Below are 16,646 nucleotides of genomic sequence, written 5' to 3' on the forward strand. Positions count from 1 at the left end.
TCCCACTTAGGGAAATATTTTCTCAGTCTATTGAAGCATACTCGTTTCTCTGAGAACAACCTCACATGCACTTCCTCTTTGAAGTCTTTTTCAAGCTTTGCTGCCTGAAATGATCTGTACATCTTCTAGATCTTATGGCAATTTCCTAGTGCTTCTATTATAATACCCATCACCTTCCACTTTATATTACAGCAATTTGGGTACCTGTTTTATCCCCTCTTGGATTGCAAATTGCTTTAGAGGAGAGAGCTTGTTATTCATTTTATATATCCAGAGAACATACCACACTGTAGTTTTCTACTAACACATTTGCCAAATAAGTGCATGAATCCATAGAAAAAATGGAGAAATGTTTGGCTCAATAAGGAGGGAAATTAAAGAGTCACAATTATCTACCAGAGAAAGTGATTTTGCATAGAAAAATTCAGCAATTTTATTGTTTTAAAATGTATTTATTAAACACTATCATTTGGCAGTTATTGTTATAGCTATGAACTATGAATGAAAGTTTAATTAGACATAGTCTATATCCCTCAATAAGGTCACAACAGGGAAGGGGAGATGCATAAAGAAAGAATTTGAAAAGAAGGTAATCTAAACTCTGATAGGGAAATACAGAGAAGAATGATAGTACAAAAGAAAATGCAAGTATATTAACTGGAAGTTTAGAAAAGTACAGGGAATAATAACAACTGACCTATCAAGAGTTTACTAGGCCTTGTTCAATTCCTAAAACCCTCTCAAACCCTAGGAGGTGCTACTATTATTCCTACTCTATATGTGAAGAAACGGAGACACTGCAATTAACTATTTTGCCCAAGGCCATTACAGTTAGTGGCAGAAACAGGAATAGCATAAAGGATGCTTGAACCTGAGTCTGCAATCTCAATATATACACTTGTTCTGGCAAAACGAGATGACTCCACTTCCCCACTTGTCTGGGATGTGTGAGGATGTTCATATGGGATGAGAGTAGTATTATTGGGTTAAAGCTTTCTATTATTTTACTGAATTACTGAGTTTTGTTCCCATATGCAGCAATGGAGTGTATCACCAGAAATATATTAAGATTTCTAAGAGTATCCAAGCAATATTTTTTAAAGATTTATTTATTTGAAAGTCAGAGTTACACACAGAGAGAAGGAGAGGCAGAGAAAGAGAGGTCTTCTATCTGCTGGTTCACTCCCCAATTGACCACAAGAGCAGGAGCTGCACTGATCCAAAGCCAGGATCCAGGAGCTTCCTCAGGTCTTCCCATGAGAGTGCAGGCATCCAAGGACTTGGGCCTTCTTCTACTGCTTTCCAATGCCATAACAGAGAGCTGGATTAGAAGTGGAGCAGCCGGGTCTAGGACCGGTGTCCATATGGGATGGCGGCACTACAGGTGGCGGCTTTACCCACTATGCCACAATGCCGGCCCACTAAGCAATATTGAATATTGAAATCTAATGAAGGGTAGGCACCATTTCAGATTAATGGATCTCAGCATCTACAGATAATGAGCTTTATCTCCAGCTATTTGTTGGTTCTTAGATTGGGTGCACATTCCTAGATCAATCAATCATGAGCAGACGCAAGGTCTAATTGAACCAAAGCCACTACTAACTCATTTATATGGGGTACTATTTGCATTGTAAACTATATACAAGCAATCTGAAAGACAGTACCTGCAGTTGTGCAATAAGGATGTTCATATGGATGTTCAATAGTAGCCATGTGAGTGGTGGGACTAGGCAATTTCCTAAAGAAAGGGAAGATTGAAACAGAAATGAAGAAAGGCAATATAACTATCAGTTTCATAGATTGGAGGTAGTAATACAATTCAGAATTCTCATGTATAAGTGAGTCTAAATATTTTATAGCATCAGGTCACTCTTTCTTCATAGCCACTGCTTATTTCCAGTGAATGGTGGAGTTTCCAACTAAAGTCCTATTTTCTATAATTTATTTTTAGCTAAAAGTTATTTTAGATTTTACCTGGATTCCAATAGAGTTTTCCCTGACTCCACACATTACTTGGAATTGTGTTGATCTTCACATTTTTCAGATGTTTCACATCATGGTGCTATGAAGTGGGTAATTAATAACTGAGTGGTCGGTGCCGTGGCTCACTTGGCTAATCCTCCACCTGCGGCGCCGGCACCCCGGGGTTCTAGTCCTGATCGGAGCACCAGATTCTGTCCCGGTTGCTCCTCTTCCAGTCCACCTCTCTGCTGTGGCCCTGGAAGGCAGTGGAGGATGGCCCAAGTGGTTGGGCCCTGCATCTGCATGGGAGACCAGGAGGAAGCACCTGGCTCCTGGCTTTGGATCGGCGTGGTGCACTGGCTGTAGCAGTCATTTGGCGGGTAAACCAACAGAAAAAGGAAGACCTCTCTGTCTCTCTCTCTCTCTCACTGTCTAACTCTGCCTGTCAAAAAAAAACCTAATAACTGAGAACTGAGTAACCAATGATGTGAGCCAATTGGGGCAGATTCAAGATCAGAGAATTCCATCCAAGGGCAAATCTAGAAAAAGAAGGTTTTCTTGCAATAATGATGTCAGTATTTCTTAGTTGCTTTGTGTTTGTGAAAAATAGGAAGACTTAAAAAGAAAATATGGTATTATACTACCATGTGTTCATTAAACTCTGCATCCTCTAAGTAGATTATTTTATTTAATTCTCCATCTGATACACAGGTTTTCTTCTCCATATTTTAAAATTGGGAAAACAAACTGAGTGATTGCGTAATTTACTTAACATGTTTATTCTAGAAAATGGAACAAGTGGAGCTAAAACTCAGATCTTGGTACATTCTATGTAACATCCTCCTGAAAAGGTGTAAAAACAGTTTACTCAGGCCTCATGGCTACAAGCAGAGAAATGGGGTATTCCAGGTGTATTGACTTTTGTTTCATGTTTACCAAGACCTGAATCAAGTGGCACAATTGCCTCCCTTCAACTCAACACTTCCTTCCCTTCAAAGATACATTATAATATGTTTAATCAGTAACAAGAGAATTTGAGTTAATTTGAGGTAATAGTAATTTGCTGTATTACTAAATAGTACATTCCATTTTAAATAGAATTATTATTTGCTTACTAAAGAATGTATACTATTGGCATCTTTTCCTTCTTAAATTTTTATGTATTTATTTGAGAGGCAACAAGAAAGAAAGAAACAGCAAGGAAGTGCTCCCATCTGCTGCTTCACTGCCTAAATGCCCACAATAGCTGAGGCAGGACTTGGCCAAGGCCAGGAGCATGGAACTCAATCCTGTCTCCCCTGAAGATGGCAGGAATCCATTTATTTCAGTCATCACCACTGCCTCCCTAGGTCTGTATTATCAGGAAGATGGAGTCAGGAGCCAGAACCTGTAATCAAACCCAGGTGCTTCAATGTGGTGTGAAGATGTCTTTTTTTTTTTTTAAAGATTTATCTATTTGAAAGACAAAGTTACAGAGAGGCATAGGCAGAGGCAGATAGAGAGAGGTCTTCTATCTGCTAATTCACTTCCCAGATGCCCACAATGGCCATAGCTAAGCCAATCTGAAGCCAGGAGCCAGGAGCTTCTTCCAGGTATCCCACACAGGTGCAGGTGGCCAAGGGCTTGGGCCATCTTCCACTGCTTTCTTAGACCATACCAGAGAGCTGGATTGGAAGTGGAGCAGCCGGGTCTCAAACTGGTGCCCATATGGGATGCCAGCACTGCAGGCGGTGTCTGTACCTGCTACACCACAGAGCCAGCCCCTTGAAGATGTCTTAATTGGTATCTTTATAACGATGATAAGCACCTCCATCTCCATGCTATCAGTACCTTTTGCACAATAGTCATATGATAATCTGCACTAGTTTTTTTTCTCTTTCAATGGAGGCTACATTCTTCTTCTTAGTGTTAGCTATAACCAGAGTTAGTAACAACTTACTTTAAGAATAAATTCTTCACACAACAGTGCTTAACAAAACTTCAAAACAGAGGCACTACCACCATCTAATAAATTTCATCCAAGGAATTGAGAGGCTTGTACCCACATCGTTAGTCCATCAGTGACTTGTAAGGAGATGATATTCAAATAATGTAACCATTCAGGGCTTCTTTTTCTGTTATCTATCAGTTATAACACTTGTCCTATTCCCTAAAATACTGAGCAAATGCATGAGTAAGTTGATTTTTGTTCAAGTGCTTTAACCAAATACAAAATATTCTAATATACATTGCTGTGCTTTACCTTCTCAGACATTTCAAGAAAATTCACTAATTCTTCACATTTCTTAGGTGGAAAAATCAGGAAACAGGATGTTAATAAAGGAGACATATGTAAAGAGAATTAGAGGCTGGAGAGGATCCCAGTTGCCAAATATCTAACTGAGATTTGCTCTGAGGGAGGTTGCTGTGGAGGGTGCTGATTTTCAAAGACAACTAAAACAAAACTCTAAGAATCCACTAACTTAATCGAATAATATCTGTGATTTATATGCCTCCAAACGCTAAGATCCACTCTACATATCCAACAGTCTATTGACCTTTGTTACATTTTTGCACCAGAGATGCTATTTGGCAAAATTTTCCCTGACTTTCTTCTTCATTGTAGCTCTCGGTAATGTGAATGTGAAGTTACACTGCAAAATGTGCATGCTGAGGAATCAGAGGTCAAAGGCAAGAATTTCCCCTGCCTGCTAATAGAGCTCCAAACTGAGAGACTCACCATTTCCTTTGAGATGTTGTTTTATGTAAATGTTTCCACCTCCTGGAGAGTCCTCCTTTATGACTTTGTTAGAAAGGCCGTATATTTCCAGATTTCATTTAGGGAGAGCATTTGTTCATTCAGGGAAAGAGAAAAACTAATTCCCTGGAGCACGCTGACATTGATGAGAAATAAAGCCAGAGCCCAACAATGGTGTGAGACCAGAGAAATGCCAGCAAAGTAGAATGAAAGTCACAAGATATTTCAACTGCACATGAAGAAAAGAACTTCCTGAGAAGTTGAACCCACCTGCTGGAAAGTTCTCTTTACATGTCTAGGGACAAGGGAGCTAACAGGAGATAGTCTCTGGAAAGGAAGTCTGTACCCATTGTTAGAGCCAAACTTTTGGTTCAGTCACTTTGGGCTCTGAGAGTTAAGTCTGTCTAAAACAGCATCGGCTGGCTGGAAAATTATTTGACCTTCACTGAATCGTCAGTCATTCTTTTTCTTGAGTGGCTGAATGAAGAGTATGTCACTCCGTCATAGCAAAAATCTGGAGAAGGGAAAAAATTAAATCGATCCTCTCCATCTCAGAAAGGCTTAGTTTCATTGACATCTAACTGACACAAATATTCTTCGCTAGGTTTCTGTTTGCTGATAGTAATTAAATATTCCTGTCTTTGACTTCACACCCAAATGCCCTGCTGATGAATAGGACAATACCTTCCACTTTTAAAGGACAGGGCTGAAACTGTGTGCATTCTAAATGCTCCTGATCCTGTGTGCCTGGGAGCTCTCTCTTTTGTTTTTAAAATCTATTTCACTCACAAAATACTACAAACTATTAAAATAATGAAAAATAAAATCTCTAGTGTGCCTTACATTGGCACTTGTAGTCCTGCCTTAACCTTTAATTAGACTATCTACTGAAAAATTTGAATTTCTGATGAATAATTTAAACGATTTGTGAACTTACAAAATATTCAGTTGTATATTGAATTTTGAAAAGGAGATTGAGGTGACAGACTGGTCATTATTTAGCTACAACTTGTTTCAGCTGTGAAGTCTTGAATTGCTTTACTTTTTGTTCACTTGCTGGCCTGTTTCTATTTGTATCCCACCACCTGCCTGAAGTTAGATGACAATGAAATGGTCTTGTGACTAACCAGTTTGTTCTAAGACAATGGTAAGATATGGGGACTTCTCTGTCTTAAGAAAAGATTGACTAGCAATTGTCCCATGTGCCTTTCAATAACTAGTAAGATTAACCCCAGAGGAACCTCCTGTAGCTAGGACATTGATTGTTCTTTCTCATCTGGGCCAGAGTCTATTTGAGGAGATTCAGCCCCATCTTTAAAAGGGAAGAGGACAAGGTGGAGGTCAGAAGTTGTGCAGTCTCATTTTCTTCTTTAGAATTCCTATGCTCAGGACAGGTCTCTACACACAGTCTAGTTGGGAATTGAGGCCATCACCCAGAGACTCCAGACTCTAAAAATGCTTTATTTAGGGACTTCTATACTTTAAAGAGTTTCACTTTTATTTCTTGTTTCATCTTGCCTGAAAATTACCTTAGGACTCCATTACAATTGATCAGACAACAATCTTCCAACATTATCCAAGAAACTGAAGACCTGAAAGTAAGCAGCCAAAATTGAAGAAATATCTGAACAAACACTGGATGCTAGACAAATGGAATTAAGATGACCAAGAAATCAAAATGAACCTTTTCTTTTTATTCTTTTTCCCTTTTATTTTCCCAATTTATACAATTTGAAGAAAACACCAATTTCTGTAGAAAGAATGTATTCAGCCCTTTGAATAGCGGAAGTATGTCTTTTGAATCACCTCTCTCTTATGGGTATTCAAATAAAAAGTTTACCATGGATCTATTGGGGTTTTAGAACTTTTGTTTAACTTAAAAGTTAGAACAATGTAATTCAGTAATACATGCATGCATAATGCTAGGCACAGGGTTCAGAAGGTTTAGGATTTGAGCCGAGCTGGGAAGAAACTGGTGTAAGGAGGAAAGGAAGTAAGACAACATCTACATTATTTGGATATGACCTAGTTTTATACCTGCTGTTCTCATAAAGTTGTTTTTAATCAGGTTAAGGTTTGTATAGATCTTCTGCTTATACATATTATGCCTTATCTTCTGATCTTTATTACAGCCCTGAATGTTGATATTCATCAACTGATGGAAAAATGTGTCACCCACCCAGTTTTGAGCTGACCTATATGCTTTGACATCGGTACTATTCCAGTGCAGTATGCTGCCTCCACACAATTGATAGATAATCTGCGTATGGAAGAGACCATCATTGTTCAAAGGCTCAGTATTCCATGGTGGCTAGCTTAAGCATAAAATATAAGAAATAGGCAAGTTTGAATAGATTGTTTAGGATCAGTTGAAGGAGGTATTCAAACACCAGAGTTAAAGATTGAACTCTATTCTTCAGGCTATAGAGAGCAATTCACTCTGGTGCACGTTGTTGAGAGCTACTGAGATAATACAAAATAGAAATATTTTACTACAGGGCCTGGCATTGTGGCTCAGCAGGTTAACCCACCACATGTGACATGGGTATCTCATATGGGCCCTGGTTCAATACCTGGTTGCTCCATTTCAAAGCCAGATCCCTGCTAATGTGCCGAGGAAGGCAGCAGACGATGGTCCAAGTGTTTGGGACCCTGCCACCTACATGGGATATGTAGGTTCCAGGTAGGGTTCCAGGCTCCCAGTTTCCTACAGGTTTAATCTCAGGCATTGAGGCCATTTAGGGAGTAAACTGACAAATGGAATATCTGTGTGTGTGTGTCTCTCCCTCTCTCTCTCTGTAACTCTGCCTTTTAAATAAATATTTATTCAAAAATAAATATTTTACTATATGATTCAGTTTTTACATACAGGCAGCATCTATCCTGAGCCAATAATATAAGAGGTATTAGTCAATAAATGTTTTATGAAAGAATATATGAAATTCAGTTATAAATTAATGTACTAGACTAATTAAAAAATTAAACTAGAAACCACAATCAGCTCTATTCATGGAATAGACTTCATTGATAAGGCTTCATACCAGAATCAGCATTTGAACCCAAATTGCTCTCATTTCTAGACAGTCATTGAACAATTATGTATTAAGTATCAGTTATATATATATATATATATGTATATATATAGAGAGAATATATATATTCACAAGTATATATTTAGCACATACTGCACAAAGAATCAATTTGGCACTTTATAGATACTAAGAAGTTTATTGTAATGCCTCTCTCTAAAAAATACTTAAAATGCTGCCATAGATATTAGACTTTATCATTTGAAAACTTTCCTATTAATAAAATAGTAATAACAGTTCACTAGTAAAAATATAAGGAAGTACATGATTATGTAGCTTCAGTGATTTAAAGTAATTTAACATCCATCTCAAATTATTTTTTCTATACACTTCTTAAGAATGTCAAATGTGTGAGTTGTATAGACTTTTTGTGAATTAGGTGCTTAGACTATTTCTTTCCAATATGTTCAGTTTAATTAAACCAAGCCAAAAAAATCACACATTTACTTGGTGAGAATGTTAACTTTTCATTTAGACACAGACTGTAACCATGAGGTAACAATAGGAATGATTCATAGGAATGAAAAACAATGGCTCCATGACTTGTTAACAACAACATGAATCCAGAACAAAAGTCTTCAATGAATCCAATCCCACAGTCTCTTCCAGGAGCCGTTTTGTTTTTTTGATACCTCTCTTGTTTTGCAGTTTTTCAAAACCCATATTTTATCATGTGCTAGGAGACATTCCAGCTCATATTTAGATCCATGAAATAGACATAAGGAAATTATAAGTAGTGTCAATTCTATTCTGGTTTCCCCTTCAGGATCAGTGTAACCATTTTGATTAAAACCACTTCTTCCTGGATTTATTGAATACGTCTGTACAGCAAGTACATCCTCCATCCAGGCAGTAAGGTCATTGATGTACTCGTGGTGGAGTAATCACCTTACCTTAGAAAGTATCTCACCAATGAAAAGACCACTCATAGGTATGTCTTTGATACTTTAAAAAATAGATTATTAAAATTATATTCAGTCTAGAATCTAAGTCTAGCTCTAAATATTGAATGAAAATGTGGCTGTATGACAAAAATGTCTTTAGAGACATTCCCACATACATAAATGATTTTCAAAATTGTATTCCTGCACAGAGTCCCTGCATTAGGGGAAAATGTTTTATCTAGTAGTTAATATGTCCTTTGGAATGCCACTGCCCAATCAGAATGCCTGGGTTCAAGTCCTGGCTCTGTTCCCAATTACTGCTTCTACTAATACACACCGAGAGAGGCAGCAGGTGATGATATCTCAAATAGTTTGAGTCCTTGTTACCTACGCGATAGGTAACAAGGTTCCTGGTTCCTAACTTCAGCCTAGCCCAGTCCTCGACTGTTGTGTGTATTTGGGGTGTAAATTGGTGAGTGGGAGATCTCTGTCTTTCTATCTCTCTTTCAAATTAAATAATAAATAAATAAATACATGCACTTAAAAAAGAAGTCTGTGAATTAGTTACCACTGTATATGACAAATATTACAATGCAAATGTTTTCAGATACACAAGCAATATATTATAGGCATGATGCCAATAATTAGGTACATTCTGTAAATTAGGTAATTTTTCAAAGGATTCAAGGATCAGGAAAACTGTTGTCAATGTTATTGCTGGGGAGAGAAGAGCTTACTTGGGACTTCTACAAAGGGAATTAAACAGATTCCGCAGACCATTCCACAGTTGTCTGGGAAGGAAGGAATTTTTTTTTTTTTTTTGACAGGCAGAGTGGATAGTGAGAGAGAGAGAGACAGAGAGAAAGGTCTTCCTTTTTGCCGTTGGTTCACCCTCAATGTCCGCTGCAGACGGCGCATCCCGCTGATCTGAAGCCAGGAGCCAGGTGCTTCTCCTGGTCTCCTATGCGGGTGCAAGGCCCAAAGTCTTGGGCCATCCTCCACTGCCTTCCCGGGCCATAGCAGAGAGCTGGCCTGGAAGAGGGGCAACCGGGATAGAATCCAGCTCCCCAACCGGGACTAGAATCCGTGTGCCGGCGCCGCTAGGCGGAGGATTAGCCTGTAAAGCCACGGTGCCGGCCAGGAAGGCATTTTTAAAAAGAAGTGTTTAGTACTGTGAAGACTGATTTTTTTTTTTAATTCCACAATATGGCCTATAATCAGTCTATATAATCTATGGTATCCAAAATTTTAAAGAATTTATGCACTGTTAAGAAACCAAGCCTCTTCCATTTTATCCACCATTCAAAAAGTTGAGAAAATCCAGGCATTTCTAGATTTTAGAAGTGCTTCCACCATTGTGCCGCTAACAACCTGTCAGATCCTTCCAATGCAGAAGAAATTCAGTGAAGATCATAACCTTTCTAGGAATGATTGCTGGTTAGAAGATTCACACCAAGTTTGCCTCTTTATCTGACTTTCAAAATTTATTTATTTATTTATTTATTTGAGAGGAAGAGAGAAACAGAGAGAGACAGAGAGAGAAAGTCTCCTATTCACTCATTCACTCCTCCAATGGTGGCAATGATTGATTGAAGTTGAGGGTGGGCCAACTCAAAGCCAGGAGTTGGGAAATCAATATAAAGTTTCAAAAGCTCAATTGGAAAGCAGAGATTCAACTCTTGAACCATCATTGCTGCCTCCCAGGGACTGCATTAGCAAAAAGCTGGAGCTAGGAGCCAAAGCTAGGTATTGGATCTTCTTGTTCTGATAAGGGACACAGTAGTCTTAAGGAGCCTCCTTACTGTTGGGCCAAACACTTGCCTCTGCTTGTTTACTTTAAATCATTATGTAAATTCTAAACATTTCTTCAGATATATTCAAACTCTTCTTTATGTTGTAATCTATATGATAATGCTATGAAAATTCCATCAAACATTTTATCCTACTTTATTCTTTGATGATTTACAAACTAATAATATCTACTCTACCAAGATACACTACTTTCCATGTATCAAAAAATGCAACTACTTTCAAGATGTTTGAATTCTATGTCTCTATTATTGACAGCCAACAAGAAGTATGACTATGTTAGTATATGTTAATTAAAGTATATAAAAGTTTGGAGGTTAGCTTAATCATTCAATTTACTGATAATTTATTGGACAAATTTGTGACTAACACTAACTTAAAAAGGAAATACTTTATTGTTAAAGACATGACATTTCTTATTTTAAGCATCTCCATACAATGTGAAATGTAAATTTTCCTTTTTATGCCTGATTTCTATGAACAAACTGAAACTTAGAGGAACTTTTTTAAATATTTATTTTACTTATTTGAAAGGCAGTTATAGAATTTATATATATATATATATGTATATATATATATATATATAGAGAGAGAGAGAGAGAGAGAGAGAGAGAGAGAGAGAAGGAGAGACAGAGAGAGATCTTCCATCCTCTGGCTCACTTTCCAAATGTCTGTAATGCTCACAGCTTGGCCAGGCTGAAGCTAAGAGCCAGGAGCTTCCTGCAGGTCTTCCATGTAGGTGCAGGGGCCCAAACACTTGGGCCATCTTCTGCTGCTTTGACATGAATCCCAATGTTGAAAAGCTAGAACGCAAATCAGATGTTTGCCAGCCTTTGATACTCTATGTATTATATTCTAAATAGCCCTCTTAGCACTGCCACAGTCTACGTATCTTCTCCAAGCAGGTTTAAGAGTCATTTCTGATATGATGAAATGTGAAAGTGTTAAGTGGATCTATGGAAGCCACCACCTTTTGTTTTGCAAAAGAAACATTTAACTGAAGCACATTTAGGTAGATATAAGATACTTTGGTATGCAACACGTTGTCAGGAAAGAGAAATTCATCAGCAAGATCAATCACCAAAGAGATTTAATTACTTTTTACTACAGCTAGACATAGTATTTGGATTTCTTGGAAGACACAGCTATGATCTTCTCTTTTCTGTACCTTCCTTACCCAACTCTCTGCCTTTGATCCCACATCCAGGAGCCCCTTCTAATTCACTCCCTTCTCCTCCTATTGAAATCATTACAGAAATTTTAGCATGTAAGACTTGAATAGATAGGTCTACCTGGTTCTCACAAGCCCACCCGAATAAAAGCAGAGCTTCTTACACAGTACATCAGAAACACCTAGGAAAAGAGTTGCCTTCTTTATCATTCCTTAACTTTCCCATCCTGATCAGTAGGCCTGTATTGGGCTGAAATGTTCTAAAACAGCAAAATTTGAATAACAAATCCCAAGACAGTCTAGTCTTCACACCTCTAGCTGTAGTGGCTAGAAGGACACTTGTAACTTTAATGTGTTAATGTCTGATTATATTACCCATCAGTGAAAAAATTCACTTTGCACAATTATAAGTTTCCAGTAGATAGAGAATATGTCTGTCCTACTTACTTTTGTAACTTGAAAGACACTTATAGGGCACGACAGATGGTAAGTGCTCAAAAAATAATGCTTAATTTGAATCAATGGCTGCAAGCCTGGGTAGATGGGAGAAATGATGAATGGCATGTCTGTTGGCTAACCTAGCCTATTCTTTCCTCTCCACTATACACACATACACACACACACACACTTTATCTCCATAGTTGTAATAACTCTAAGCTTCTCCTGGTCCTTGCAATTCAGGCTTTGCTATATCACATCAGAACAGTCCATTTCCCAGGATATGTGGCCAAAATATCTATGAATGAGACTGTGGACTAGGAGAGTTTTAGACAACCTATGTGAGTTATCAACTCCTCCCATCACTCCTCTTTATCTCCTGAGAAAATGAGCTTATTGTGCTACAGAAACATTCTACCATATACTATGTTATGAAAAAAAATGTAATTGTTCTTTTTGGCTTTTTTTGGCCTATTTTTTCCCTTAAAAGCCATCATTCATATGGACGTACTTCAAGGTTTCTTAGTTTATAAAGCTGGGTAAAATTTTAGCTAGAAGTGTCATGGCTACCGCTGGAGAGTATACATCCATAAGCAGAGTATTGGTAATAACATGATTTTGGTTTTTATGATAGGTTTTTGAATCAGATTTTCAATGACTTAAAAGTTTTCTACCATATGCCTACATTTTTTGACATTTTTAAAGAAGGTTATTCTACGTCTGAGCTCTTTGGTTATCTGACTACCAGAGAATATGAAGCAGAGAACACTTACTGCAAGGAAAATGTTCTTTTATAGCATCCTTTAGTGTGCATTATAGCTCTAAAAGAAATGGAAGCCAGGATTTCCAAATATATTAGGTTTCCAAAGTTATCACTCAACAAAATTTGACAAAAGGGGAGGTGATAGGTGAAGTTTGCACAGTTCTTGTTAAACTCTGGGTTTAATGATTTTTTAGGACATTCATATTAAAATGGGATCGTTAAAAATATACTGCCATTCCAGTGGCATAAAAAATGCATACAGTAAGTTCACACAATGCATACCGATAATGACTCAAGAAAATAAATGCAAAATGAAATCAGCATTACTCACTCTGTGTTTAAAATAACCTAAAGGAATTTGGAAATTTTTATTGGTAACGATTTGGTAGCAAACTACTCAGTGTAAAAGAAGAGTTTAAAAGCTAATAAGAAAAATCTGGCATTAATAATATGGTAAATTACAGTGAGAACAACAATGAGGCTACTGCAGAGAGCAATGTAGCTAGCTAATTAAACCATTTTGGTCCTACAGCAATGTAAGATATGCTGCTGGGAATATGAGAGATGCCATATGCAAAGCTGACTCCTAAGAGTAAGAAGGTGGCTTCCTAGTTCAAGAAGTAAATTGAAATGGATCATTGACCAATCTGGAGAAAGGTAGACTTGTAATGGAGATTCATTAATCGTCTTCTCCCAGCTCTATTTTTCTTTCACCCTAACAGTTATTTTTATCATGACAATCATAAGTTATGTTGGCAAACACTGTACCTCTCTCTTAGCCTGTTCCATAATCATGAATGAATAAATGTCCAAAAGTCCTCAGGAACTGTTGTGATTCACAGCATGAAATTAAAGTCCTTGTGCAGTTACTTCTACATTTCCATGAATTGGCCAATACCATCTTTGTTTCTCAGTTTCTCAGTTAGCATGATGATAAAGTACTTGTTGGAACTGGTACTATGGTCTGAGGGATAAAGCCACCGCCTGCAGTGCTGGCGTTCCGTATGAATGCAGGTTTGAGTCCTGAATGCTTCACTTCCACTCCAGCTCTTTGTAAGGGCCTGGGAAAGCAGTAGAAGATGGTGCAAGTGTTGGGCCCCTGCACCCACGTGGGAGACCCAGAAGAAGCTCCTGGCTCCTGGCTTTGGATCAGCATAGCTCCAGCCATTGTAGCCATCTGGGGAGTGAACCAGTGGATGGAAGACTTCTCTTCTCTTTCCCTCTGCCTCTGACTCTCTTTAATTCTGCCTTTCAAATAAATAAATAAATCTTAAAAAAATAAAGTACTTGTTATTCATGATCTTGTGATACAAAGTGATTATTCAGTAACTAGATGTGTTATACCTAAGTCATTTCTTTTGGGCAATTTTGTATATATCCTTGGAATTCCATTGGTATCTTATATGAATTCTGAAAATTTATATAAAAGAAAAAATATAGCATTTTATCAAAAGTCAGACCACAATAAGAATGGATTTAGACTGAGCCAAATTACAGAATAGGATCATGGATATTTAGAAACCAGTGCAGAAGACACTTGAAAGACACCAAATTGTGGTTATGACTTGACAACACTTGTATATATCCTACTTGTTTTATACTTTCAAAGTTTTTTTTTTTAATTTCATATTCTCTTTCCTTTCATTTTGGTTGTTGTTTCTATTAATTTAGCCTTGTCAAAAGTCCTAGATGACATACACTATATTGGACACATTTTAAAGTATGGGACCCTTGAACTTCATATCTAAAGAGATAAGGACATGGCCTGTGCTGTCACACAGCAGGCTAAACCTCCATCTGCTGAACTGATATCCCATAAGGGTGAAGGTTCAAGTCTCAGCTGCTCTGCTTCTTGTCCAGCTCTCTGCTAATGGCCTGAGAAAGCAGCAGAAAGTGGCCCAAGTCCTTGGGCCCATGAGCCTATGTGGGAGACCTGGAAAGCTCCTGGCTCCTGACTTTGGCCTGGCCCATCCCCAAACATTGTGGTCATTTGGGGGTGAACCAGCAGAGAGAAGAGCCTTCTCTATGTCTCTCCTCTCTCTCTCTCTCTCTGTGACTCTTTTAAATAAATAAAGAAATACATATTTAAAAAACAGGGAGAGATAAAGACAAATATTATCGATTTTAGCTTGTTTCTATATGCAGTTAAAATCCTGACATCAACATTAGACAAAGACTCACTAATTCTTCACAGCGAACTTTTTTATATATAATACTCATATTTAGAATTTCACTTGCTAATCACAAAACATTGCAAGGTTGTATGACAGAAGCCTCTATGGATTGATATAGAACTTAAGATCAGAGAGCTCAGGAAACTGTTCACACAGAAAGTCAAGGTCCTGGAGACTATGACCAAGAATCTTTGAATTAAGCAGTCAGCTACCATGATATAAGGAAAATCTGAGTTTGAGTAATTAGTCTGTCTTAGAATTTTACAAAATAGCTGCCAAAAACGTTTCTAGAAAATAAATCTCCAAAGGAGTAAAAAATCAGGATCCCAACACACAATCCCCAGAAATCCCGGACCATCCAAGGAAGGAGGTAGGAGGAACTTTGGCCCTGCTTCATAGTCAAAAATGGCTATAAATTCAGATTTTTGAAATTGACTCTCAGTAGTTTTACATGCAGAATTTTCTGCAAGGGAAAAGTATGTTTTCGTCTTTGTTTCTCCTGGCTTCAGTTTGGTTTTTACCTCCTGAGTAATATTCTCAAACAAACCAGTTTATTTTATATTTGAAATTTCTTTCCATGGAATATCAATAAATGGCAGAGGGGCTGGCGCCGTGGTGCACTAGGTTAATCCTCCGCCTGCTGCGCCAGCATCCCGTATGAGCGCCGGTTCTAGTCCCGGTTGCTCCTCTTCCAGTCCAGCTCTCTGCTGTGGCCCAGGAAGGCAGTGGAGGATGGCTGAAGTGTTTGGGCCCTGCACCCACATGGGAAACCGGAGGAAGCACCTGGCTCCTGGCTTCAGATCGGCGCAGCTCCGGCTGTAGCAGCCATTTGGGGAGTGAATCAACGGAAGGAAGACCTTTCTTTCTGTTTCTCTCTCTCTCTCACTGTCTGTAACTCTACCTGTCAAATAAATTTAAAAAAAAAAACTAAAAAAAAAAAAATCTAAGCTAACTAACTAAATAAATAAATGGCAGAAGAATAAGGAAGTGGGCCAGAGGAGAAATAGGGAACCACTAGTCTTTTCTGTCCTTCTGCTTTGGACACAGACTTAGCATCATGATGTTCTTCAGACTTGGTTCAGTGGACTTTTTTTTGGCTTTTGAAAACAAAGAACCCAGACAGAGCTTTGCTGACCCAAAGTGGCAACCACCAGGAGGATCACCTCTTGACAAATCCCACTTTTATTTTTATTCTGAATCTTTGTTTTCTTAAAGCAAAAGGTGTCTAAGAGTGGGGAAGGGGAAGTTGTTCTATGGGAAAATGGGGAAAAAAAGTAACCTGATTGCAGCTTAGCTTTGTGAATTCAAGAAGTGTGTGTTTGAAAAATGAAGGTGCATAAGTTAGTGTAGCTCCAGGGCGCCGGCTCCCCTAGTGTTAGCATAGCTGACACACTGACAGTTTATATGGAATTTATGTGCCTATTTCCTCTGCTTTTTATGGGAAAACATGTTGTTACCTTACAGCTGCCCACATCACATGCCGCCAATCCGCCTCTGAGCCATAGAGCACCTTTCTCAAGGAAACGTACATACATCAAGGGCTTATGTATTTTTTACAATGTTGTAAGGAGAAAATAATAAAATATGGGTTATTGTGTACACCATTCACGGTTTAA

The sequence above is a fragment of the Lepus europaeus genome, chromosome 9, assembly GCF_033115175.1.
Source record: "Lepus europaeus isolate LE1 chromosome 9, mLepTim1.pri, whole genome shotgun sequence".
In the NCBI taxonomy this organism is placed as follows: Eukaryota; Metazoa; Chordata; class Mammalia; order Lagomorpha; family Leporidae; genus Lepus; species Lepus europaeus.